The sequence below is a fragment of the Desmodus rotundus genome, chromosome 11 (assembly GCF_022682495.2).
Source record: "Desmodus rotundus isolate HL8 chromosome 11, HLdesRot8A.1, whole genome shotgun sequence".
Classification (NCBI taxonomy): Eukaryota; Metazoa; Chordata; class Mammalia; order Chiroptera; family Phyllostomidae; genus Desmodus; species Desmodus rotundus.
Window position 1 is genome coordinate 22,456,134 of NC_071397.1, and position 26,453 is coordinate 22,482,586.

A 26,453-nucleotide genomic window follows, 5' to 3' on the forward strand; every position below is an offset into this window, starting at 1 on the left:
AGCCTTTATACATGTTCCTTGATGGCCCTTCCCCTATAATCCTCTATTATCCCCTGCCCCGCCCCTCCAGTTACTGTCAGTTTGTTCTTTATTTCAATGTCTCTGGTTCTATTTTGCTTGCTTATTTGTTTTGTTCATTATGTTCCCCTTGCAGGTGAGATCATATTGTATTTGTCTTTCACTGCCTGACTTATTTCACTTAGCATAGTGCTCTCTAGATCCATCCATCCTCTCTGAAAGAGTAGGAGCTCCTTTGTTCTTTCTGCTGTGTAGTAATTCCATTGTTTAAATGTACCATAGCGATTTGATCCACTCATTTGCTGATGGGCACTTAGGTTGCTTCCAGCACTTGGCTATTGTAAATTTGCTGATATGAACACTGCGGTGCGTAGGTTCTTTGGACTTGGTGTTTCAGGATTCTTAGGGTATAATCCCAGTAGTAGAATTGCTAGATCCAAAAAAGTTCCAGTTTTAGTTTTCTGAGGAAATTCCATACTGTTTTCCACAGTGGTTGCACCAGTCTGCATTCCCACCAACAGTGCACTAGGGTTCCCTTTTCTCCACAACCTCACCAGCACTTATTGTTTGTTGATTTGTTTATCATGGCCATTTTGACCTGTGTGAAGTGGTATCTCATTGTGGTTTTAATTTGCATCTCTCTGATGGCTAGTGATGCTGAGCATCATTTCTTATGTCTCTGGGCCCTCTGTATGTCCTCCTTGGAGAAGTGTCTGTTCAGGTTCTTTGCCAATTTTTTAATTGGGTTGTTTTTCTTCCTAGAGTGGAGTCATGTGAGTTCTTTATATATTTTGGAGATCAAAACCCTTGTCCAAGATATCATTTACAAATATGTTTTCCCATACTGTTGTTTCTCTTTTCATTTTAATGCTGTTTTCTTTAGCCATGCAGAAGCTTTTTATTTTGATGAGGTCCCATTTGTTTATTCTTTCCTTTATGTCCCTTGCTCTAGGAGACATATTGGTGAAAATATTGCTGTGTGGAATATCTGAGATTTTCCTGCCTGTGTTTTCCTGAAGGACTTTTATGGTGTCATGACTTTAAGTCTTTTATCCACCTTGAATTTATTTTCGTGTATGGTGTAAGTTGGTGATCGAGTTTTATTTTTTTGCAAGCAGCTGTCCAGATCTCCCAACACCATTTGTTGAAGAGGCTGTTTTTACTTCATTTTATGCTTCTTCCCCCTTTATCGAATATTAATTGATCATAGAGACTTAGGTTTATTTCTGGGCTCTCTATTCTGTTCCATTAATCTATGTATTTGTTCTTATGCCAGTACCAGACTTGTTTTGATTACAGTGGCCTTGTAATACAGTTTGATGTCAGGTACTGTGATCCCTCCTACTTTGTTCTTCTTTCTCAAAATTGCTACAGCTATTTGGGGTTGTTTATGGTTCCATATAAATTTTTGAAATGTTTGTTCTATGTCTGTGAAATATGTCATTGGTACTTTAATAGGGATTGCATTGAATCTATGAATTGCTTTGGGTGATATGGATATTTTGATGATGTTAATTCTTCCAATCCATGAACACTAATAATATATCTTAATATCTGATAGTTAACTCTTCCCTGATTATTTCTGTGTCCAAATTGTTCTTGGTTATTTTTTCTGGTCCTTTTAATCTTATGGGTAAGTTTCAAAATTATATTGTTAAGTTATAACTTTATACATTAACTTAGGGAGGTTTGAAATCTTTGTAATATTTACTCTTTAACTCAAGAATATGTTTATTATGTCTGTTCATTTGTTCAAGTCTTATCACTCCTAATAAAGTTTTATAGTTTCATTGTTGAGGTCCTGGACATTTCATATTTTATATTTCATTCTGTTATTGGCCCCTTTTTCTATCTTGTTTTATAATTGATTACTGCAAGAATATATGAAGTATATTAGATTTTGTATATTTGTATTAGATAATTTACTTTATGAATTCCAGTAGTATTTTCAGTTAATTCTCATATTATCCAGGTGGAAGACCAAATTCTCTTATCATAGTAATCATTTTGATTTTTCCAATAGTGATGATTTTCCAGCTTTGTTGCATCAGTTGGAACTTCTGAAATAATTGATATATACTTCATATATTCTTGCAACGATCAATTATAAAATAAGATAGAAAAAGATCCCAATAACAGAATGAAATATAAAACATGAAATCTCCAGGACCTCAACAAAGAAACTATAAAACTTTATTAGGACTGATAAGACTTGAACAAATGAACAGACATAATAACCATGTTCTTGAGTTAAATGAGGATTTATTTTCCCCATAATGACAATACTCATTTCTATTTCCCATATTGTTGTATTGGTTAAAATATTTTTAGACTCTACTTTCTGAAATGTTATCTTCCTTATTTTGAGGTAGATGAATTTTGGGACTTATCAACTGTGTTACTGAGACGTCTACCTATTTTCTCTCTCCTTCCACTGTTCACAATTATTTGAATTAGTATTACTGTCATCGCTGTTGCTACTCACAAAACAGTAAGATGACAGCAAATTAAATTTGGAAAAGAGAACAAACCAACTCTATAATTCCATTACTCTTCATATTAACAGATAAAGTTGGGGGGAAGATATTTTTCTATTTTTAATCAAATGCACGCTTATTTTATTTTAATATATTATATTGTTGAAATCCAAATGCTCTTAACATTTGGTATTTGATTTACTTTTTATAATTGCAAAACATATTAAAAGTACCAAATTTTTGTTTTAGCTTTGGGTATCTAATTTGAAAAACTCTAGTTCATTGAGGCTATACAAAAATAAGATAATATATTATAGAGGTATTGCATTTTTATCTAAAAATTAAGTGGCATGTGGTTATAATTAGTAGCACCTAAGTTATACGTAATGAAAACACATTGCTAATACATAAAATAAAACTAAAGCATCTTGGATTTATTTTAAAGTATGTTTTTCATAAACTTTGTACTTTCATAAAAGGACCATAATTTATAATTTACAATGGAGAAATGAGTATAATATTTTCTATTTTTGTATGATGTGCCCACACAGATTGACATTTTGATTGTTATTTTAAACACTTTATGTTTGTATGTTACAAGCTCAGGTCAGAGGTTGTATGCTAGTCTAAATGTTTATCTGTAAACATACATTATAGGAAAATGAAATATATACAGTAATGATGTCTCAAGCAGAGATGAAAGAAGAAATCCATTTCCTTCAAAGCTCAAGAGATGGGGAGAAACTGGGATTTGTCTTTCTTGACAGAAACATTCATTCTCTCTGACATTCTCCCAGTTCCTGCAGTGTCTCCAGGCTAACTGTACAGTATGTACAGATTCCAGCCCTGGATGGGAGAACACTGATCTCTATCATTTTGATGTAATATGAGCTCACAAATGAGGGAGATAAGGGATGTTTTGTGGTGCTGAAAGGCCATGATCTGCTTATTTTAACCACATGTATTTTTCCTTAATGGATATTTAGTTTCCACTTATAATTTTTCCTTCACTTCCTTTTCATTTGTTTTGTCTGTGAAGTTTAGATAAATCTGTCAAGGTGGCAGCTGATTTTATACTGTATGTTGTGTCTGATGTATGCTTGCTTTTGCGATCACTCTGATTGCTGTTATTGCTATCATGTAATTTTAGTACTAGATCTCCCTTGCTCTGTAAAACTAATTATCTTTATACCAGTTCTGCCTAGGAAGTTGGGTTACAACCCGTATAATACACATGCAAAGAACCTCAGGCTTACCCTTAGAAAATAAATAATTTCTATGTAGGGGAGAAGTGGCACACAGAAAATGTGAGTTTTAGTGGTACTCAACTGTTCATAGAAAGCAAAGATATTCTCCTCACCCTGTCTTATTCTAATTTCTGGTGGATAGCTTCAAAAAATTCTTATAATAAATGCACCATCTCTTTGGGTTTAGGGTAATAATTTATGTAAAAATTAATTCTTGTGCCATCATATGACTGTGATAAATTTAGTTCAGCAGATCAGTTTTGTTAAAATAACATTCATTAATCACCCCAGGTATTATGAGCTAGAAGTGCTATATACTATGCCCTGGAAATATCCCAATAAATGAACTACTGTTCAAGCTCTTCAGATACTCTGGAATGGTGGTTTCAGATACTGGGGACTAACAAGCCTCATATGTAATGCAGTGATTCTATGCAAGACGGAGAGTACTGTAATGATGTTATAAGGTTTAATACAAAAAAAATAAGTGCTCAGTGAATATTTATGCTAATATTAGCTGTCTTTGTCTCTAGATTTGATGAGATGCTTTATTTGATTATTTTAATATTAAGTTAATGCTTTATAATAGCTACATTTCTTACTCTGTTTCTAGTACTTTACATAAAATCTTTGTACTTTTTTCTATTATGTCAGTTAATGCATACTATAATAATTCTGGAAATTTCATCAAAGTATAGTGAAAGCCACAAATGTCAGCAATAACTGCATCACTGAAATATAGTCATGATAAATATTTTGGTATAGATCTTTTAGTTACTTTTTTATGCATATTTTATACATATGTCAATTTAAATGAAATTAGTAACACATACTGAATGCTATTGTTTTTCACTGAAGCGACTTATCATTTGTTCATTAATTTACTTAATGTTTTTTGAGAATCTTCATTGGTTTAAACATTCTTCTACACCAATGTTAGTGGCCACATGGAGTGCTATTTTCCAGAAGCGTGGCGGTCTCTTCAAACTGCCAAGTGCTGTGGTCTTCTCTGGTCATCACACTTTGGGCCACTGCAAACAATGCTGGGTCATTTTCCAAAACTGGAATTGCTCTCCTAAGGTGTGTACATATTTCAAAGATGATAGTTTATGTTGCCAAAAAGCTCTCCAGCAAAGTTATGTCATTATATTGCATGAAACAGTATATGAAAGTGTCCATTTCCCAGGACTCTAGTCAACATGGCCAATAAAAAATAATTGCCACTAGTCTTAATTCATTTTTTTTTGCTTAAAAGCAGGGTTGATAACTTTTTCATATTTAATGCATTTCTAATTTTCTTAGTAATTTACTTGATCATATTTTTTACCTTTTTATTGAGTTATTCTTCACACTACTGTGTGAAATATCTCAATATATTAAGGATAATGTCCTCTTAGCTGTCTTACATATGGGCTTAATATTTAAAGTTTATTTGCTTTTGGCTTCTGATATTTATGTGTACAAGTTAATTTTTGCAAGTAAAATCTATTTAACCTCTTTTGTTCTATTATCTGCCTTTGTGTTAATGCTTAAAAAGGCTTCCTTATCAGGAGAGCAGAATAATAGTAACTGACATTTTCTTCTAGTACTTTTTAATTTAATTGTACATTTTACTCATTAACATATTGGAAATCAGTTTTGGTGTATGCAGTGAAATATTTTCTGAGTCCACAGTGTGACTGAAGAATACATTTCTGTTGACTTCGTGTAAAAATGCCAACAGGATTAAATACAGACCTCTTGGGTTCAGCTTTTTTCACTCAAAATCCTATAGACTTTGTTCCCTTGTGCTTTATTCTTTAATTAAGATGCCTTGATTTTTTTTCTTTATGTAAAGTTTATTCTTTCCCTATTGAGTATAAAGGAATCATTATTAATTTTAAAAATTGAAAATTTACCAAAATATGTCCAGATGTTGACTTATTTTCATTTTTTTTGTGTAACTATGATGAATTCTTTTTAATATATAGATTCATATGTATTTTCTAAGTTTAGGGAAGTTTTCTTTTTATTTTTTGAAGAAAAACAAATTCCTCGATTTTGTTTTTAATGCAAAAGTTTAAAAGGAGTACATGGTTTGATTAGCCATTTTCAAAGGCATTGTCATACATGGAAGTCACTAATCATTCAGGAGGTCCTTTTCAACCAACTTCTGGTGATTCCACCCCCAACACCTTCAATTTAAATACTGTATTTTTCGGACTATAAGACACACTTTTTAGGGAAGTTTTCTTGTATTAAAATGTTTTGTACTATTTTGATCCCATTTGTTTTTTTTCCCCTTTCTAGTAGTTCCAATTATATGTAATGGTAAATCACTTCCTTCATATCCACTATTTTCTCTTATGCCATTTATCTCTTATTCTTTCAGCATTATAGGTAAAATTTCTAGAGCTTTTCTTCCAAAAATATTTTTTGCTGCGATAATTCTAGTCTTTAGTGCTTCTGTAACCTTCAGCTTAAATTCACTGACCATGGGGTGGGGGTGTTTAAAATCTTTATCTTATTCAGCTCTTCTACCTCTCAGCAAAACAGCCTTTTAGTTCAGACTGTTTTCTTATCAGTTCAACAGTCATTTATATTTTTAAAAATTGAAGACATAAAGAGGACAAATACTTGTATTTACTATGACATGCTCATTTTTTAAATTTGATATGCTTATTTAAAAAATTTTTTATGTTACCAAAATTTTCATTTGATTTTCTTTTTTTCCTTGTTCTTTAAAAGGAGAGAGATGTCTAGGTCCAACATATACTCCAAATGGTCAGTAATAATACAACATGTATAACACTGATATCTCAAGTTCACATCAAGGAATAGATGTACTTAACCTAAGTCTCAGAGAATATAGAGAAGTTGGGGGTTGTCTTTCCCTGACCATCCATCCTATCAAATCCTGGCATGAAATCAATACCTTCAGAATCTCCAAAGACCAGTGTTTCAGAGTGTACCAATCCCAGCACTGGATAAAGGATCAGGTTATACTAGTAACAGGGTAAGTCCATGAATCTGGTGGAAACCCAGTACCACTATGCCATGCATTTTAAAAAGGGATAGACTTGCACATATGAGACCTAATTTCTCCTGAGTTTTAATGAGAGTACTTAGCACTTCAATGACTTATTTGTCTTTCAATTTAATTATTATTATATTGGCAATATTATTATAAAGTTTCCCTCTTACTATTGTTTCTTCGGCTTTTCATCTTCCTCTATCTTGAAGTATGTGTTCTAATTTGAGTATGGTTTACTTCCTATTGTAAGGTGTCCTGTACTCTCTAGCTAGGAGGTTGTAAGATTTTTTCATTCATTCTTGAAAATTTGAATCATTTATTCAAACAATTGGTAAATGTGCTAGTTTGTGCTTCCTTGTGTGTCAAACACTTTTGGAATCTGGTGAGCCCTTTTAATTAGGGGACATAGAGGATTCAAGTTTTTCTGAAGGTCAGAGAAATTGTACCTATTATCTGTGTCATTATCACATTTTATTCCCCCCCTTCTGAACCACCTATCCTTTGTGATCTGCACTTGAAGTCCCTTAACTTTTCTCTGAAGATATATATGAGGGCATGACCCCAACTGGAATCTGTTTATTAAAAAAATTGTGCATTTATGCTTACATGTTTAAATTTCAGTCACCCTCAAAGTACTCTCCATTTGATGCAATACACCTATTGAGATGTTTTTCCCACTGCTCAAAACAATTTTTGAACTCACTGATTTTGGTGCCTTTTAGTGTTTCTGCCTTTTTTTTCTTTTCACCTTTTCTACATTGGCAAAATGTTTCCCTTTGAGGACTTTTTCATCCAGGGAAACAAAAAAAAAGTTGATTGGGGGGAGATCTGGTGATTAGGGAGGGTGGGGGACAGGGGTCATGCCATTTTTGGTCAAAAATTGCTGAACACTCAGCATGGTGTGGGCAGGTGTGTTTGTAAATCACCCATCATGAAATGGGCAAACACGTTGAAAGTCTTCAAAAAATTCACTGAGGCAGAATGCAGTCTCTCAGGACACTGCCAGCTGATACACTGATACAGATGGGTTCCTAGAACACTTATGTAGTGGTGGAAGCCTGTACTACAAGGGGCCTGCCCTCCAGAAGATAATTCTGTTTTTTGGGGGGGTCCCCCTCATCCATCCATCTATCTATCCTATCTTCTATCATCTATCTATCTATTATCTATCTATCTATCTATCTATCTATCTATCTATCTATCATCTATTTATCTATCTTATATATTTGTTCTTTTGTCATCTAAATTAGTGGCCCAAGAGATTTTTTTTAAATGTTCATCCTTAAATTTATTTACTGAGTGTTTAATTTGAAAATCATGTTATTTATTTTTAGAAAGTCTTTTGTCATGCTGAATTTCCAACTTCTTATGTCTGCTTATTGTTTTTCTTTTTTTTTTAATTATTTATTTTATAACCTTTTTACTTGGAAGCAACATTGTAGCCTAATTCTGTGGTATCACAGATAAGGAACCTGTGACACAGGTAGGTTTATATATTTTTATTTATTTATTTTTAATTTTAATTTTTTTTTTAATTTTTATTTGTATTCAGTTACAATTGTCTGTGACACAGGTAGGTTTAATATCTTTTTTAAAAAATATATTTATTGATTATGCTATTACAGTTGTCCCATTCCCCCCCCACTCCACTCCATCCTGCCCACCCCCCTCCCTCCCACATTCCCCCGCCATAGTTCATGTCCATGGGTCATACTTATAAGTTCTTTGGCTTCTACATTTCCTACACTATTTTTACCCTCCCCCTGTCTATTTTCCACCTATCATCTATGCCACTTATTCTCTGTACCTTTACCCCCCTCTCCCCCTCCCACTCCCTTATTGACAACCCTCATGTTCTAGTTGTTTGCCTAGTTTGCTCTCGTTTTTGTTTTATGTGTGGTCGTTAATAACTGAGTTTGCTGTTATTTTTACCGTTTCTATTTTTGATCTTCTTTTTCTTAGGTAACTCCCTTTAACATTTCATATAATAAGGGCTTGGTGATGATGAGCTTCTTTAACTTGACCTTATCTGAGAAGCACTTTATCTTCCCTTCCATTCTACATGATAGCTCTGCTGGATACAGTAATCTTGGATGTAGGTCCTTGCGTTTAATCTTGGGTAATGTAATTATGATGTGCCTTGGTGTGTTCCTCCTTGGGTCCAGCTTCTTTGGGACTCTCTGAGCTTCCTGGACTTCCCGGAAGTCTATTTCCTTTGCCAGATGAGGGAAGTTCTCCATTATTTGTTCAAATAAGTTTTCAATTTTTTGTTCTTCCTCTTCTCCTTCTGGCACCCTTATAATTTGGATGTTGGAACGTTTCAAGGTGTCCTGGAGGTTCCTAAGCCTCTCCTCATTTTTCCAAGTTCTTGTTTCTGCATTCTTTTCTGGTTGGATGTTTGTTTCTTCCTTCTGGTCCATACCATTGATTTGAGTCCCGGTTTCCTTCTCATCACTATTGGTTCCCTGTACATTTTCCTTTGTTTCTCTTAGCATAGGCTTCATTTTTTCATCTGTTTTTCGAACAGATTCAACCAAGTCTGTGAGCATATTGATAACCAGTGCTTTGAACTGTGCATCCGATAGGTTGGCTATCTCTTCGTCGCTTAGTTGTATTTTTTCAGGAGCTTTGAAGTGTTCTGTCATTTGGGCCATTTTTTTTTGTTGTTTGTCTTGGTGCGTCTGTTACTTTAAGGGGCGGAGCCTTAGGTGTTCACCTGGGCGGGGTAATGCTGGTCGCTGCGCTGTGACGCTGTACGTGGGGGAGGGGCCGAGTGGGAGCAATGGCGCCTGCCTCACTCTCCTCCGGATTTCAATCTTCCACTCCGATACCCACAATCAAACTGGGCCACTCCGGTGCTGGCTCCCGAGTAAGTGGGTCCGTGCACACTCTAGGCCCCTGTGGGTCTCTCCAACAACCTCTCCCGTGAGGCTGGGAGTCTCTCCTGCCGCCCCAACCCCCACGGGCGTTTTCAATCAGAGGTTTGAGGCTTCACTTCCCCGAGCTGGAGCCTGGGTCACGCGGTCTGCTTCGCTGCCCGCCGTTCGTCTGGTTTATCTGTGGGCGAATGTGGTGCCGCGGGGTGCTACCCGCCACTCTGCCTGCCCCACTCTCCACCACTCTGAGTCCGGCCCTCTGGGTTTATCTGTGCAAATGTGGGGCCGCAGGGTCTGCTAGTGCTCGGACTGCCTGCGCCATTCGTCCCACACTCCGCCAGTCTCAGTCCCCGCCACAGCCACGCAAGTCCTCTCCACCCTGGTGCCCGTCTCCGCCCCTCCTACCAGTCTGGATGAATGTTTATTTTCCATTTCCTTGGTGTTGGTCCCCCTTGCTGTTCGATTCTTGGTCAGTTCTGGTTGTGCGAGGAGGCGCAGCGTGTCCACCTATGCCGCCATCTTGGTTCTCGCTGCTTATTGTTTTTCTATCCAGTAATTGTCTTTGCCTCTGGAAATTCCCTTTCACAACGTGGGATGTGCCTGCTGGGTCCCTCTTCTGTTGCTGGTTTGTGTTATGGGCAATTTGAGGTGGGGGAGGAAAGGGGGATTGTAATTAGTAGTTGCATTGGCTTTAAGACCAGAGGGAAACAGGGGCTCCCACCTTCCCAGAATTTCACACAGTCCTAGCAAGGACATTTCTATTTGTTCTTGGTAATACAAGTTTTATAAATTTTATGTTATGAACCACAGATCACTGCTTAATCAGAAAAGTTATCTATTTTTTTTTAACAACAAAAATGTAGCTCAATTTTACCCCTTGACATTTTTTCTCCTCTTTACCAGGTCTGTTTTGCAGTATTCTGTTACCTAAAATTTATTTAGAATAATGTCAGAACCTAATGACATCACAAACACTGATAAGTATTACTGTTGGCAATGAAGATTATTGAGTATAATTCCATAGAACATGCTGTTGTCCAAATATTAATGATTTATAAAAACCAATAGGGCATGAAAAAAGTATATATTTTTCTTAAAAATTATTTTTTATCATCTTAATTTCTATATTTTATTTTTATCTCTCTGCCCCATGCCTGAGTGTCAGAGCAGTAACTATTTCTTGAAAAAAGGAACAGGCTTCTTCCAAAGGTATTTCCTTGGCACCTCAGTAAATCAGCAAGGAAAGGCACCTAAGAGACCCATAAATCAGCACCCTGGGCTCTGTCCTCCTCTCATTATACCTTCCTTCCGGAGCGTGATGAGACTCTATTTATTCCCTAAAACAGGCCTTCCGTGTGAATGTTTGGAAAAAATAGATATTTTTGGCTTTTTGGAAACTTTAGGAATGTATTTTACTTTTTGTACATAAAAATACATTTCTCTATGCATATTTTGACTAGCGGGTGCACAGGTACCTATGATCTGCATATATAGCTCTCTTTTTCTCCTCTCATGCTTTTCCTTCCTCCTACTTTCTGATATTTGTTTATGGTCAGTTCAGATTACATTTGCTGATGAACCTGATACATCATAAGCAGTGTAGGCTTTGGGATACAGAAATAAATATGGAATGGTCCTATCATGTGTGTACATATAATTTGTTTATAAACACATGGAATATAATTCTGGTAAAATATTTAGTATGCTCATCAGGCTACATTATTTTTAGATAAAGAAAAAACAAAGAACAAACAACAAAAGAACCCCTCTATTTTTCATTAAGCCTTTACAGAAGAAACATGATTTTCAGTTAAATCATATGTAGGTACATTATACAGAATTGTGGACAGGTGGGAAAATAAGAATTATTGTTTTTTATTTTTGTCCTTTTATCAAGACTGAGCCACAAAAGTAAGTTTGTTTATTTCCTCAGAAGTGAAAAGTATCCCAAGTCCCTAAAAACATTTGTTAGCCCATTCTCTGTTTCATTAAATTTATATAACTTTAAAAGCATTTATAGCCTAGCTATGGTGGGAAAAAAATACACCAACTTAGAATCTTTATAATCTTGGCCTATGGAATCTAGTAATAGCTCAAAATTTATTTAGTCAATGATTTGATGTAGAATACATCTCACACTTTAATCAATAGAATGGAATATCTGGTTTTTTAAATTATTTTTAATCACATGAGAACTTTCAGAAAATGTATAGTCTTTTGTAAGCTAACTTTGCAGATATCAGGACATAACCTACGATCCAGTTGCAATTACTAAAAAGATACAAAGGGATGGTGTTGGAGGTTAGCATATATGTTCATATGTCTTATAGCAAAAGCTAAGTTTTAGAATCACTAACATATGTAATAAATTTTATATTCATAAACTAATTTGAAGGATTTACCTGTAATCTGAAATAATATGGACCTGAAATTAAGGAACTTCTTATACATTTTTTTTAATTTTAATTTTTAAAAATCATTATGATTTTATTTTCTGATTCAAAAAGTGTATTCATGTTAAATTCAGAATGTTTAACTTACCACTTAGAATAATTGAGTAATCTTTGTTCAGTGGTGACATTATTCAGCCTTGACAAAGTAAAGTAAATCAAAGACCCAAAGGGAGCAATGTTTACAGGTGAAACATTTTTCAAGAGTATTGGTTAGAAACTAAATATTTTTAAAAATTCATACACTGTCAGAATGATGAAATAGAGAAAACTAGAGATCTTTCTCTTCAGATCTACCCAAGACAATGGGCATGCCCGTGAATCTTTCCACATAAAGCATCTAGTTAGAAACAGTAGGCTCCTGTCATGGTACCTGTTTTGAGGTAGAACTGTGCTCACATGAGCACATGAGTCTGGGGCCAGACCCACCAGGGAGACCTCTTCCTTTTTGGGGGGTTGTATGTAACTAAAGACACCTGGTTATAAAAGCACAAATTCTTCATCCTAATGTGAAACGCTCATAGCAGGAGAGTCAGGAAGTACATTTTTTTACAGGGACAGAACCACATGGATCTGTGTGTGTGTAAGGAGGGTGTCTCAGATTAAGGGTTGTTAAAATATAAGGTGCCTTTTATGCTATGTTATAGGGTACCATTCTGCATGGTGTGGGGAATGTAGCCCAGCCCCTAATTTGGAAAACTGATGGGGAGCGAGGTCGGCAAATAGGACCCATGCCCATGAATAGGTTCTCCCATGGGGAGTCAGGCCTGCATTGTACCTAGGCTGCTTTGAGGCTTGCTTTTGCTAAAACTCCCTCACCCTGAATTCAGAGAGCAAATGTTTACTGCATATCTTTAAAGTAACTTCCTAAAATCTATGCTAAATCTCCCAAGGATGAGTGTAACCAGTTCAACCACTTTTCCCTTTGCATTTGCAAATATACTTTTTCTTTGATATAATTAGCAACATCCTGTCCTTTGTTATCTGTAAAAGGTAACCACCTAAAGCGAACCTGTGCATAGTAAGTGAGGACCATCCTTGATGTAATGTGCCCAGAAAAGCAATAAAATCCTGTCCAGGCAGGGGTCGGGGCCCTCTCTCACTCAGAGAGTGGCCATGCCATCCCTTTTTCTTCACAGGACTTCTGCAGTCTGTGTGAATTTGTTCATTGCATCCACAACACATGGACCCCGAGGGCTGGGGTCTGCATCACCATGTGCCCCACTGTACAGCTGTCACATGAGGGCAGGAAGTGGGTAGGTCTTTCCTCAGTATTCTCAGTCATGAGCCAGCCTAGAGGTTGTAGGAACCCAGAGTAGAGGAGCCTTGAATCCCCAGGGACGTACCTGGTTTGTAATTATGGTTGAGGCCAATGATATAACAGTTTGCTTAAGTCAGTCCATTTGAGTTAAAGACAACTGACTGGACTGGAAATGAATAGGACATTTGCAAAACATTTTACTTTCAGTATTTATCTTAGAAATTTATTTTAAATTTAATCATTATGATTTTTTTCAGGCTTATGTATATAATGGCATAATCAGAGCCATAACTGATTAAGATTTCTGAAAAGGACTTCAAGTTAGTTAAATAGGGGAAAAAAGTGAAATATTGTATATTGTTAGAGTTCTTTAAAGGAAACTTCACAAACTGTCCATAATAAAATATCTTCTAGAATTTGGGCTATTCACCTGAAATCTTCCTTTTTAAATTATGTTTCGGCTTAAACAATGAGATGATCTGTCTTACCTTAAAGTCAAAAACTCAGCTATATTTGACTTAAACCAATTATTTATTGTTCTTGTTACCTAGAAATCAAGGGTGATTAAAATACTTGAGTCAGGAAATAATAGTTTTTTTTGTGTGTGTATTAATTTGATATGAGACAGCTAAGCACTCATCTCTCTATTTGCCTTTTTTCTCTTTTTCTCCCCTCCCACGGTTCTTTGTGTGATGGACCAAGTCTGCCTTCCTCTTACAGACCCAGAGAGCAGCTTATCTTTGAACAAGAACATACAGAAAAGACATTAGGCATTTCCTATCTCAGATTTTAAATTAAAGAGTCCCAATATTTCCAGAGTGAATTTTAAGCTTTATGGCTCTGAAAATTGCAAGTTAAAAAGCACATTAGTGATTATTTCTGAATTGCACCAGAAATTATGGACCTGTTTAAAACAGATTGTTGATGTTCTAATGTCACCATAGGTGCCACAAAAGTCTTTTGCAATGGAGGTTTTGTTTATGACTCTATCCTTGCCCTATATGCTTTTCCTACAACATCATTGCTTTTTCCTCTTTAAGAACTTACTTAAAATAATTCCCAAGGATATAATGTGGTCTGCTGCTTAGAACAGATGAACAAAAATGAAACTTTTATTTTCTATTTCTGAGCTTTGCCCCTAGCAATTTTGTAGCAAGTTCAGTATCTGGGTCTCCTTAATACAAAAAAATAGAAGTTTAGTTATTATTTATACTCAAAGATAATTATTGATAGGAAAGACTCGATGCTTTATAGTGATCTTCAGATCAAAGCAATATTGCATACCTCATTGTAACAATATACCAGTGTAACGGCTAAGAAATTATCTTTAGTGTAAGGTTAGTCTTTCTATTCTTTATGATTTTGCTCAGAATGCATGGTAACTTAGTTACTGAAGATGAAATACCCATTCATTTGAGGGAGAGGGAATTATTTTCTTTTCCTTTAGTTTTGTTAGTTTTCTGCATGAAAGAAATTACAGATATTTTGTATGTTATTAGCGTTCAAAAGTTTGTGTGCCCGATGCTTCAAAAATACCAATATTTAAAACGTTAGTGTTTGGAGTTAGGAGAAGTTTTCTAATTGAGAAGGTGCCAGCTGGAGAAGATGGGAGGTGATTGCTCGTCCTCAAATCCATCTTAAGCAAGGCCAAAGTTCAGGCTTCTTTTAAATCAAGGGGAGGGAAAATGAGAAGGGCAGATCTACAATAGCAGCTACTAGCTAAAGGCCATGGGGACAAAGCTGGCCCAAACAAGATGGGGTCAGAGAGACCAGGGTTTCACTCTGCTGCAGATGAAAGCTTTTATTTATTTAAGGATTTCTTTGAAATCAAACCACTTTTGGCCAAAGTTATCCAAAGCTTGTGTATGGGGAAGAAAGTAACAGTCACACTGTACCTGGAAAGTAGAGTCCTTGCCGATAGCACTTAGTAAAAGGACAGTAAAGTGGACAAGACAGAGGCCTTAAAGTGGAAATAAAGCGCTTGCTTTGATGAACTGTTATCACTGGTGTAATTGAGTATTTCATGTGCTTTGAAGGGCTTTTGGCTATTTTCATGTTTTTGTGTTCTCTTATTTGGGGCTTCACACAAAGGAAAGACTTCTGAGGAAGAGTCTTTTAAAGGGGAATTCCTGCTGTGCTTCGAACACTCTAACGCATTGTTTAGCCCATAAACATATGAAAATACAGGTACTGTAGATAATGCTTTTACCTCCTGTGTTTGATCTCCCACTTTCTTTCTTTCAGAGGTTAGCCCTTTGGAGCTGTGGCTTCTGGTTTCCAACACTTCACAGTTATTCTGCTCCGTCTTCTCCTGTTAGTGATTATACTAGCTCAACAGTAGTTAACTACAGTTTTCACGGTCAATTATTAATGAATGTTTCATTTTATCTGTAGTAGTACTTTGCTAAGAAAACTGCTGTGAAGTTAATTACCTGACAGTGTTTTAAAGGATAGGTGGAAAGAAATGGCTTTGGCTGTTAAATTGTCATGTAGACCCACTTTTGTCATTACAGGATAACAACAGATCCCTGGGTTTTTTTTGCTTGTTTGTTTATGTTTAGAGAGAGGGGAAGGGAGGGAGAAAGAGAGGGAGAGAAACATCAATGTGTGGTTGCCTCTCACTCACACCCTACTGGGGACCTGGCCCACAGTTCTGCCTGGGAATTGAACCAGTGACCCTTTGGTTCACAGGCTGCCACTCAATCCACAGAGCCACACCAGCCAGGGCCAGATCCCTTTGATAACTAAACCAAGCAAATAAAATAGTTATAAAACCAAAATCTTGGGTCTGGAACCTATGGGTTTACAGTTTAGGAGGCAATTGATTATGTATGTCCTTTGTAGATTGTTCATATTCTCTGAAGCTGGCTGAAGAAAATGTTTGTATTTCAGCCTGCTGAGCTCCTCACATTTTAAAGAGAATAAATGGCTTCCACAAATCAAGGTATCCCAGGCAGCAGATGTTTGCCTCACAAACAGTGGCCACAGGCACCTCAAAAGACTGCATTGTTAAGCCGGCTGAATTGTGGAGAATGGATGTTTAGGAAATGGCAATCCCTAAAAGATATCTGTAGTGATAGCTAAAGACTCCTGTCTGACTTGACTTATTTAAAAAATTCTTCTCCACCCCTGGCTGGTGTGGCTCAGTTGGTTGGAGCCTCATCCCATAAGTGAAGGGTTGCTGGTTTGATTCCTGGTCAGGGCACATGCCTAGGTTGTGGGTTCAATCCCCGGTCCAGGTGTGTACAGGAGACAGCCATTTGATGCCACTCTCTCACACAAATGTTTCTCTCCCTCCCTTTCTCTCTTTCTCTCTCTCTAAAAGCAATGACAAAATATCCTCAGGTGAGATTAAAAAAAATTCTTCTCCATGGAAATACTGAGGCAATAACTTTCAGATTTTTAATCAGGAACTTTCTGTGTGCTCTTAGGGAGAGCCCAGTTACGATCTCCATCACAGAATGGGCAGGTTTAGCAAATAAGAATTCATGGCGCCCAATTAAATTTGAATTTCATAAAACGGGTATGTGCCATGTGGTTTATATTTCATTGGAAACCTTACAATTGAGTTCTATTTTTCTTTCTTAAATCTCACATAAAAGTTACACTTATTTGCCTGTTGCAACTAGTAAGGGAATTCAAAAAGTCAGATTGATGTGATTATGTTACTTTGCCAACATTCTATTTAATTTAGTTTGGGGTAGTTTTGAACATTTTTAAAAAAGATATTTCAAAGCAGTGGTTTCAAATCTCAGTACCTATTAGATTTTTTACCTGAAAACTAATAAAACTCACTGAGGCATGATCAAGTGGGTCTTAAGTTTCTCCTTAGCTTGACTAAACTTTAAACGGGCTTCTTCCTTTTTTTCAAACTTTTTCTTTTCTTCTTTCTTCCCTTTTTTTTAAGGGCAGCTCAGTGATGTTGAGTTTTGTTAGTACAATACAGAGGACATAAAGGAAAAGTACAAATTGACATTTAAACCAATGCCAGTACTCATTATGGTTTCAATTAAGAATATTATAAGTTCTTGTTACTCACTTTTCTTTACAACTTAAATCAAAGGCATTAACTCAAACTCGGCATATATACACAATACTTAAAACCTTGTACAAGCTACTTTTCATAAGTAAATTACATTTTAAAATATTGGAAACTAAATATCTGTGCTGATTTGTATTTTGATCTAATAGAACAAGAAGAGAACAACATTCAACTAACAAGGGTATAATGATAATAAGGCTCTTAAAGTTAAAAGTGTCTTCCCCTTTGTACACACCACAGCCTACACAATGTCCTGAGAGAATTCGTTATGAGAAAAATATCAGTCACAGCTTTAAGACCTTGTTTTGGAAGAAACTAATGAGAAAGCAATCAGAAGGTGAGACCTCATCCTTATTTTCAAGTAAGTCGTCTTCATTTTTGTTCTTACACAATAAATTTAAATCAATTTATTACAAATATACAGTAGTTCCACCATTAATTTTTTGCAGCTTTTAGGTAAAGCCCAGCACTTTGTTTGTACAAAGTCTCCAAGAAGAGGTCAGTAGAGATCATCTAATCTTAAATTGTGACATCATCCATTCAAGTCTTTGGCATCATTTCTCTCCAGTACCCACAGCACAGCATGCCTGGATATGCCACTGGTAATTGTTAATAGAAGTTGTTTTTTAAAAGTGCTGGATTTCTGCTACAGTCATGCATTCTTTAACATCTTGTTTAGTAGCCAAAATCAGCAATCGAGCTCTCCTTAGGTCCTCATGGGCTAACGTTTTATAGAGTTCTTCTCTAGCTGTGCTGTCCACAACAAGAATTACGCACTCTGTGTTAGTATAGTGAAGTGTTCCAGGAAGAATGCAGAGATTCTTGGCCACCGGTATCCCACATTAGGAAATGTGTATCATGAACCACTAGCTCTTCTACATTAATTTCTGTGATAGGGGATGTATGTACAACTTCATTCACAGAAAACTGGTCAAGGATGGTAGTTTTCCTTGCATTATCCAGCTCAACAATGATAACTTTGTGCTCCTGGTGATGGAACAGTGTCCATATCCTGGTGACAAGAACGGGCAGCAGACTCCATCCAACCACCTGGGCCTCCTGGCCTCCCCCGGCTCAGGCTGACGTTGACAGGGAGCAGAAAGACACGCTGGAGCCTCCGCTTCTGCTGCCAGTGCTCCCGTGCTGGCTGCTGACCGCTGGCCGCTTCCTAAGAACCAGATGGAGGACAAAGCCCAGGCTGCCTTAATGTGTGCTGGGCCCTGCTGCTGCCATGGTAGTGCTCACCTGGCTCTCGGACATTCCCCGTCACTTTGTCTGCCGCCAATCTTTAGGGTCATTGTCCCCCCGCATTGTCCTCTAGAGTGGCTGCCTAAACCAGCTTCTTCTAGACTACAAGCCCCTGATCTATCTTTTCCTTATAGCATTTACTTTAGCGACTTGCAATTGTAAATTCTTTCTCTGCCCCTTTAAGTTGTAAAACTTCTCCCAGCCTCTTGCCATTTTTGTAACCAGTTAATGCCTTTCTCAAGGATCTTGGAGCCTCCCTTTGGGCCCTTTGAAATGTAATCAAGGAAGATAGTGTCCCCATCTCCCAGGCTCAGTGGAAGGGTAGGAGGATAACTTCTATAATAGACAATTAACAAACACAGATGCTCTAATCACATTGACAGATTCTCCCCAGCACCCTTCAGTACTTTTCCAGTAGGTCATCCTAGCAATCAAAAGCCCTCCCCCCTTTTGTTTCTGCAGAGCTGAGCTCAGTCCTGTACTAAAATTTCTCTCTCTCTCTCTCTCTCTCTCTCTCTCTCTCTCTCGCTGCAGCAGCCCAAATAAAATGGGTTTGCAGTTTTTAACAAGCATCCAGTGCATTCTTACTTTGACAGGTAGGACAAGGCCTGGGCCTTTGTACTTTCTCCAGGACCCCCAGGTAATTCTGGTACTGACCCAAGTTGGAGAACCCCTTTATTTTTAGCAATATTTTAGAAAAACAGCACAGTTATAAGTCTTAAAATCTATTTGTACTTAAAGTACAAACTTGTAATACTCCGAGAAATACTGTTTCCTTCCTGCAATGGCATTTTTTAAAATGGAAAAAAAAAGTTGGCCATTACTTATCTTGTTCTTTATGCCAACTCAATCCAGTAATGAGTCTCAGCCCTTTAGCTGATCTGACCTCCTCAGTTCCTGAGGAGTAACATCGCCTGGGCCCTCAGTGGGTAGCTTAGTGTGGCAGTCGCTCTAAGGAGGTAGAAATTGGGGTGGAGTGAAGGGGAGGAGTATGGAGTGTGTTAAAGTCTCTTAGGTGGTTCTGCTTTCTCTAATCTGCCCCCTCACTGAGAAAACCTGCTCATAGCCTTCTTGGGTTGTCCCTTGGTTTGCCTGGGTGTGTTGCTCAGAAAGCAGATAATATCCTACTCATTTTTTTTTCTTCAGCTCAATGCCTGGCAACAAATAAAAGCTTAATAAAATATTCTTTTCTTACCTTGGCTTTTTGAAGGATTTTTCTCACCTTCTCAGTGTGTATTCTAACCTATTCTTCTTTTATGCTTTGCATGATATAAAATTAACTTTACATGTGAAAATTTTCTTGTGGACTTTATGGGGCAGAGAGAATATTTCAAATTAGAATAGGAAGGAGATGGATAACTCTGTCTTAATTTTCTAGCAAAACAATTACCAATTCTAACTCACTTTATACATTTTTAAATATCATTCATCGAATCTTATTATTTTTACTTGAAGAAACAAACTCAATTCATCTATTCATCAGTTACTTAGAACCTACTATCTGCCATGTACCATATTAGGTACTAGGAATACATACATACAAAAACCAGTATTATATGGATTTCTGTACATTATGATTTAGAGTCTCTTTTCTAAAGAAAAGAAAATCAATGCAATAGTATTTGATAAATACTTTGACCAAAATATGAGCAAATATTTCTTTCTACTACACCTCTAATCACTGTTCTTTCTCAGAGACTTTGTATTAATAATATGCTCTTAAAAACAAATGTTAATATTCATAATTGTCAAAATGTTGAAGCAACATAACCAAGATGTCCTTCAGTAGGTGAACGAATAAATAAACTGGTACATCCAGTAGATGGAATATTATTTAGCACCAAAAAAGAGCTATTAAGCAATGAAAAGACAAGGAGGAAACTTAAGTGCATATTACTAAGTGAAAGAAGCAAATCTGAAAAGGCTAAATACTATATGACATTCTGGAAAGGGCAAAATTATGGAGATTTTTTCCCACAGTAAAAATATCAGTGGTTACCAGGAGTTGGATGGAGAGGGATGACTATGTGAGCACAAAGGATTTTTAGGACAGTGAAAATACTCTTTATGATACTACAGTGTTGGGTACATGTCATTAAAATTTTGTCCAGCCCCATAAAATGTACAACACCAAGAGTGAACCCTAACGTAGGCTCTGGGTGAGAATGATGTGTCACGTAGGTTCATCAGTTGTAACAGTTGTACCACTCTGGTGGGCTATGTTGATTATGGGGTGGCTATTTATTTGCGGGGGAAGGGGATAATGGGAAAACCCTTTACGTTCCTCTCAATTTTGTTGTGAACCTAAAACTACTCTAAAAATTAAGTTTACTTAAAAACAAAACAGCCCTGGCTGGTGTGGCTCAATTGGTTGTAGCGTCGTCCTGTAGACTGAAAGGTCATGGGTTTGATTCCCAGTCAAGGCACATGTGCAGGCTGTGGGTTTGGTACCCGAGAAGGTTGTGTACAAGAAGGCAACTGATTGATGTTTCTCTCTCCCCTCCTTGTTTCTCTCTTTCTCTCTCTCCTTCCATTCCCCTCTCTCTAAAATTGATAAACATGGCCTTGGGTGATGATAAAGAAAACCCCAACAACTAGATCTTAACATAGACTTTTCCTTTTGATTAACTTCTACCATGACTCAGTATTTTAAAAAGAACTTTATTATTTCTTAAGTATGAGCTTCCTGGCAAGTTGTGTCTGGCCTCATGGCAGCTCATGGTTCCTGCAGGTGCTCTTTGCACAGATGCCCACACACTCATCTGGCCCGAGGCAGATGGTCAGACATATGAAAACCAGCAGTGCTCCCTTTGCAGGCAGCGTGGGCCATAAAAATGACCATGCAAACTGAAATGGTTCAAAGTAACCATGTTGAGTCAAGTAGACTATATAACTTCCCTAATGAAGACCACTGAATGGATTAGGGGTAGGAGATGGCAAAATGGGAAAGTAGAAGGGAAAGAACGTTCACGAAGTAGCATACATTCTTCTAGAAGAGGGTTTCTCAAAGTCAATGCTATTGACATTTTAAGCTGAATAGTCTTCATTGTAAGGTGCTGTTCCTGTGCATTGCAGAATGATTAGCAGCCTTCCTGGCCTCTACTCAGTACAAGCTAGCAGCATCCTCCACGTTTGACAAACAGAAATGTCCACAGACATGGCCAAATGTTTCTTGTGGGCAAAATCACCCCACATTAATAACTACTGTACTGCTAGAAATATTTAGGTTGACCTCACTGAGGAGAAAACATAAATGATCATTATATTTAGAAGGATCATTTAGCTTTTATTGGAATATTCTATATATGAAGGACTATGCTTTTACATGACCAATAAGTAGTTGAGCTTTTCATAAAGGAAAAAGAAAAGCAAATATACTGACAATTTTAAAGATTGTCATCTACTCAATAAAAAATTCAGAAGATACATATGTGTTTATTCAGTCACTTGGAAATTTATGGACAGGTTTTGTGACAGCAATTTTTCTCTGAACTCCAATTTGTTATTGGAGCTGGGTCTGTATATTGCCTCCCACACCTACCCCCACGTTTCAGGCGGATAGAGATTAAAGCTTGAATAAAAACAGTGTGTGTTTAAATTTGGTGATATTTTGATTAATAAATCCTTATAAAAATAAGCTTCTTATAGCAAAAATGTGTTTAAAAATACCAACAATGACTCCTCATAAATCATTCAAATGGAGTTTGCATGCATTTCAGCTAAATATACCGGGAAGCATCTTGACACAGCTTCTTTTTCTCTAGAGAGATTCCAGGTAACATGCAGTTTCCTAGACAGGGTTATGAATCCTGCAAAGATTTTTTTGCTGCTCTCCAATAGCCCATTTTCTGAATTTCTTCTCACTTCAGTAGAGATTTCTCTTTTTTAGGTGTGTAGCATACCTTCCTGTACACCCTATCTTTTAAAACTAGGTAAGTTTCTAGTACCTGTCATACATGCTAGTTGCCTGCCTGCCTTCTGATAATTTTAATTATCAAAAGAAAGATGTCTCCTTCCTATCCTGATTTCAGATTTCATCATGGAAATGGAGAAAGAGAATAGTTCCCCGCAGCCAAACACTGGTGGTTTCCTTTGAACACTGCTTTTAACAATTCGGAAGTCTGATTCTGAGATGCACAAATTCTTCATGACACTTTGTGACCAGGAAGGCGGTCAAAGAAGAGAACAACCGGACCTCTTAGCATTCTCTGTGTACTTCCCTCGCTGTGACGCAAGGGGGCGGTAGCATAGTGGAGGGAAGGAGGCATCTAGCTTTGCGTGGTAGCTTAGCCCAGTGGGTTACAAGGCAAATCTCCATGTTCATGTCTAGCAAGGACAGGGTGTGGGGTACTGTGAGGATGGGAGGCATAATGTGGAGACTGAGGTGGAGAGAATGCCTTTCAGAAGATTTTGAGCATGTTGGAAGGTTGGAAGCTCAGAGTGGAAAAAGGAAAATTCCAAGAAGTGAGGGCTGTTCATCGAAAGACTACGAATGGGGATGGTGGTGGTGAAAGGGTTGAGGTCTTTAGGAAAGCATGCTATCCTTTGGCATTTTCTCAGGAGATGGAGTACAGACTGTAATATTATTCATCAATTTTTGTTTGTGGGACATATCGTTTTTCCATGTGGATTGGGAATAACTATTTGTGTCCTATTCCAGAAGTTATTGGTGATAGAAGGACTATGCCTACTTATCAACTGGACCCCGTTGAGCAGCCTTGTAATGTGTCATCTCTCTTTCCTGGGAGAGGGCAGATGGGGATCACTGTCAGCCTTCCTAAACATTTTCCTTTGGTTTAAAAATTTCTGAAGAATCTATACTTTTTAGGCATATTAAAATTTCTTTAATGTTTAACATTTTCTGAACCACAGACTTTATTATCTGATGTCTATTCTGATGCCTTGAACAGAGTATCAACTTCTACCTCTACTAACAAACTCCTTAATAAATGGCTGACTCCATTAAAATACTGTCATTTTATTTTTAAATACAGCATTTTAGTCAGTTTTGATGATTGCATGACTGTAAGCTTCATTTCCTTTTAGTTCCAGAATTTTGGATTTGACAATTTCTAATGGTTTTTTTTTTCCAGCTTCTTGAAACACCACAGATAAAATAAGCCCATGATCTGCTCTTGTTATATAATGAATACCTTGAATCTTACTGATTTTAAAAAAATATGTAACCTCCTCTGTTTTTCCCTAGAAGAATATTTAGTTACTTTCCAGATACTTTCATTCATAATCACTTTTCATTTGGATGATAGATTATTAAACCTTTGTAGAAAATGTATGTTTAGATACTTGAGTTGAAATTTAGATACTTAAATGTATATTTAGTTACTTGACTGAAAAATATTACACATAAGAGTTTATTGAAGTTGAGCCTGTTAATCCAAATGAGAAAAAAAAGTGACTAAAGATCTTTAATTTTGGAATTATATGTAAACTGCACTGTTGAAATATATACTATATATGCTATATATATACACACACAATACATATATATTCAAATTCACTGGGGTTAGGAGGTTTTCTTTAGTATTATATATATATACATACACATATATGTGTGTACACACATACATATATGTATATGCATGTATATACAATATACATGCATATACATGTATATATGTATGTATATGTGTATATATATACAGGGTCCAGCAGAAGCAATGCCATGGAGTGTGGTTGGTGGGGTACATGAATGTCTCACACCAGATGGACGGCAATTTGAACATTTCGCCTAAAGTGTCATATGGTGTGCTTGACTGTGATATTGTTATGTTACAGAATTATCAGCACGTGCTTATGGTTTTGTAGTAAGATATTTTTATGTAATAAAAAGGGGTGTTGTTTGTGCTGGACTTTGTATGTATACACACACACACACACATTTTGGTTACCAACATTGTTTGGGAAGTTTATATTTTGGGCTTTTATTTGATTATATAGATGCATATGTGCATATGTAAACTGCAACTCACTTTAATAATATCATAATTTTCCTCATGGTGAAATGCTTCTTTTTATTTAAAACAAATTGCCTTCGCCTTTTAAAAAGGGATAGAAGGGAAATAATGGCTTTTTTGTATTTTTTATTCCCAAAGCACTTCCCAAATCACATCCCAAAACTTTAGGATTCTCACACAAAATAGCAAGCATTTAGTCTGAAAGTAAATCCAAAGAAAAGAAGGTTGACACGAGACCAACTAACCATGCAGGGATTGAATTTCAAATTCAGAGAATAAAAAAGGTCTATTAAAATATGTTAGCTCATCACTTCCAGACTATGCTTTTGAAACAGCCAATGGCCCTCCGTCAGGTGATTGCAGACAGAGGTTCATTTTCTTTCATTAACAGAAATGGATAAATAGAGAAAGAAATGTTTCTGACTGATATTTAATGCCTTGATGCTGGAGTGTATCAGCATGTTATAATAAGTATGCTTCTGTTAATGGTTAAAGTATTTGTTTTGTTATATTTCAATTATAAAAATAATTTCAGTCTATAGCCAATTGAAGAGGATCCTAGCTGAGCTCAAGCTGAGAATAAGCATCTTGCAATCTGCTGAGCCAGCGTGCTGGTGAGCCGGTGACCTCTAAGGCCATACCTCTATGATCATACACTGATATGCCTAAGAGATTTTGTTTTAGGCTAAAGCAGAAAGATTTGTTTTCAATCGCAGGAGCACATAGTGGTGGAGTGGGGTAAATATGAACAAGGGAGGGAGTAGAATGGCTATAGTCCCTTTGGATTTTTGAACTTTGACAGAGCAAGGTAGAAGAAAAAGCTGGAGGAGCTGCTTTCGTGGGAAATGCCACACTTGCCTGATACTCGGGAGAGGAGCTGGGCTGCTCCAAGGACAGTGACAGCGACTGTCAGAGCGAGTGGGAGAAACTTCTTTCTAACCTCAGACAGCGGTCAGCAAAGCTCTGACTCTCCCCAGGCTGGCTACACTGGGAACACAGACAGAGGCACTTTGACATGGGCACACACGTTCCACAGGGCACAGGAAGCACGGCAGTGGCTATCATTTTCACGTAGGAAGGCAACCCCCAAAAGGACAAATTGGGAGCAAATTTATTCTTTCCCTTTCAGGGTCTCCCAGAAATACCTGGACAGAGGACCCTTTTGGGGACTGGAGTCCTTCCTCCATCAGTCAGTAGGGCCAGTGACCCAGTGAAATTCGGACATCTATTACTAATGCAGCTAATGCAGCTTCTTTCCACAAAGGTTGGTGAGATCTGCAGACATTCACATAATCTTCACCAATGGAGCTTCAGAATCATCATGATTATCCTTTTTTAAAAAGGTGCATCTAATTGCAAAAATACAAATATAAAAAACTGTAATACCTGACTGATATTCACTAATATAGTTTTGATTCTACGGTCTGGGTTTCTTATGAACCTTTGGGGATGTCTCTGTGCATATTAATGAGTTTAATAATTAGACGAGGAATGAGGGAGCATGTGCAGTCCAGAAGCAATTACTCAACAGTATTAGAATGTAACCTATAAATTGTATCTATATTTATTGAGAAAGATTGCTTTCTCAGTTTCAAAATTTAAGAAGTGCATACTAATTTATCAGATAATTTATTTGATGAGTAAAATTAGGATTACGATCTATTTTTATTTACTTGGCACTAGAATCCAGCATGAAACTAAACACATGCTGTTTTAGTATGCTATGCTGAAAACTGGAGGTATGTCAGCTAGACAATGGCTGGTTTTCCATTCACCCTATGCTATCTCACTTTAGATCTTCAGAAAACCTCAGACTGAAGAACTCTGTTGGTGGTCTGTGAGGTGT

At 36.9% G+C, this 26,453-nt stretch overlaps 1 pseudogene; it reads right to left on the reverse strand.

Moving 5' to 3' along the window:
* Nucleotides 1-17,893: 17,893 nt before the first annotated feature.
* Nucleotides 17,894-18,644, reverse strand: LOC112319254 (ADP-ribosylation factor-like protein 5A pseudogene; annotated as a pseudogene).
* Between the last annotated feature and the right edge of the window lie 7,809 nt (nt 18,645-26,453).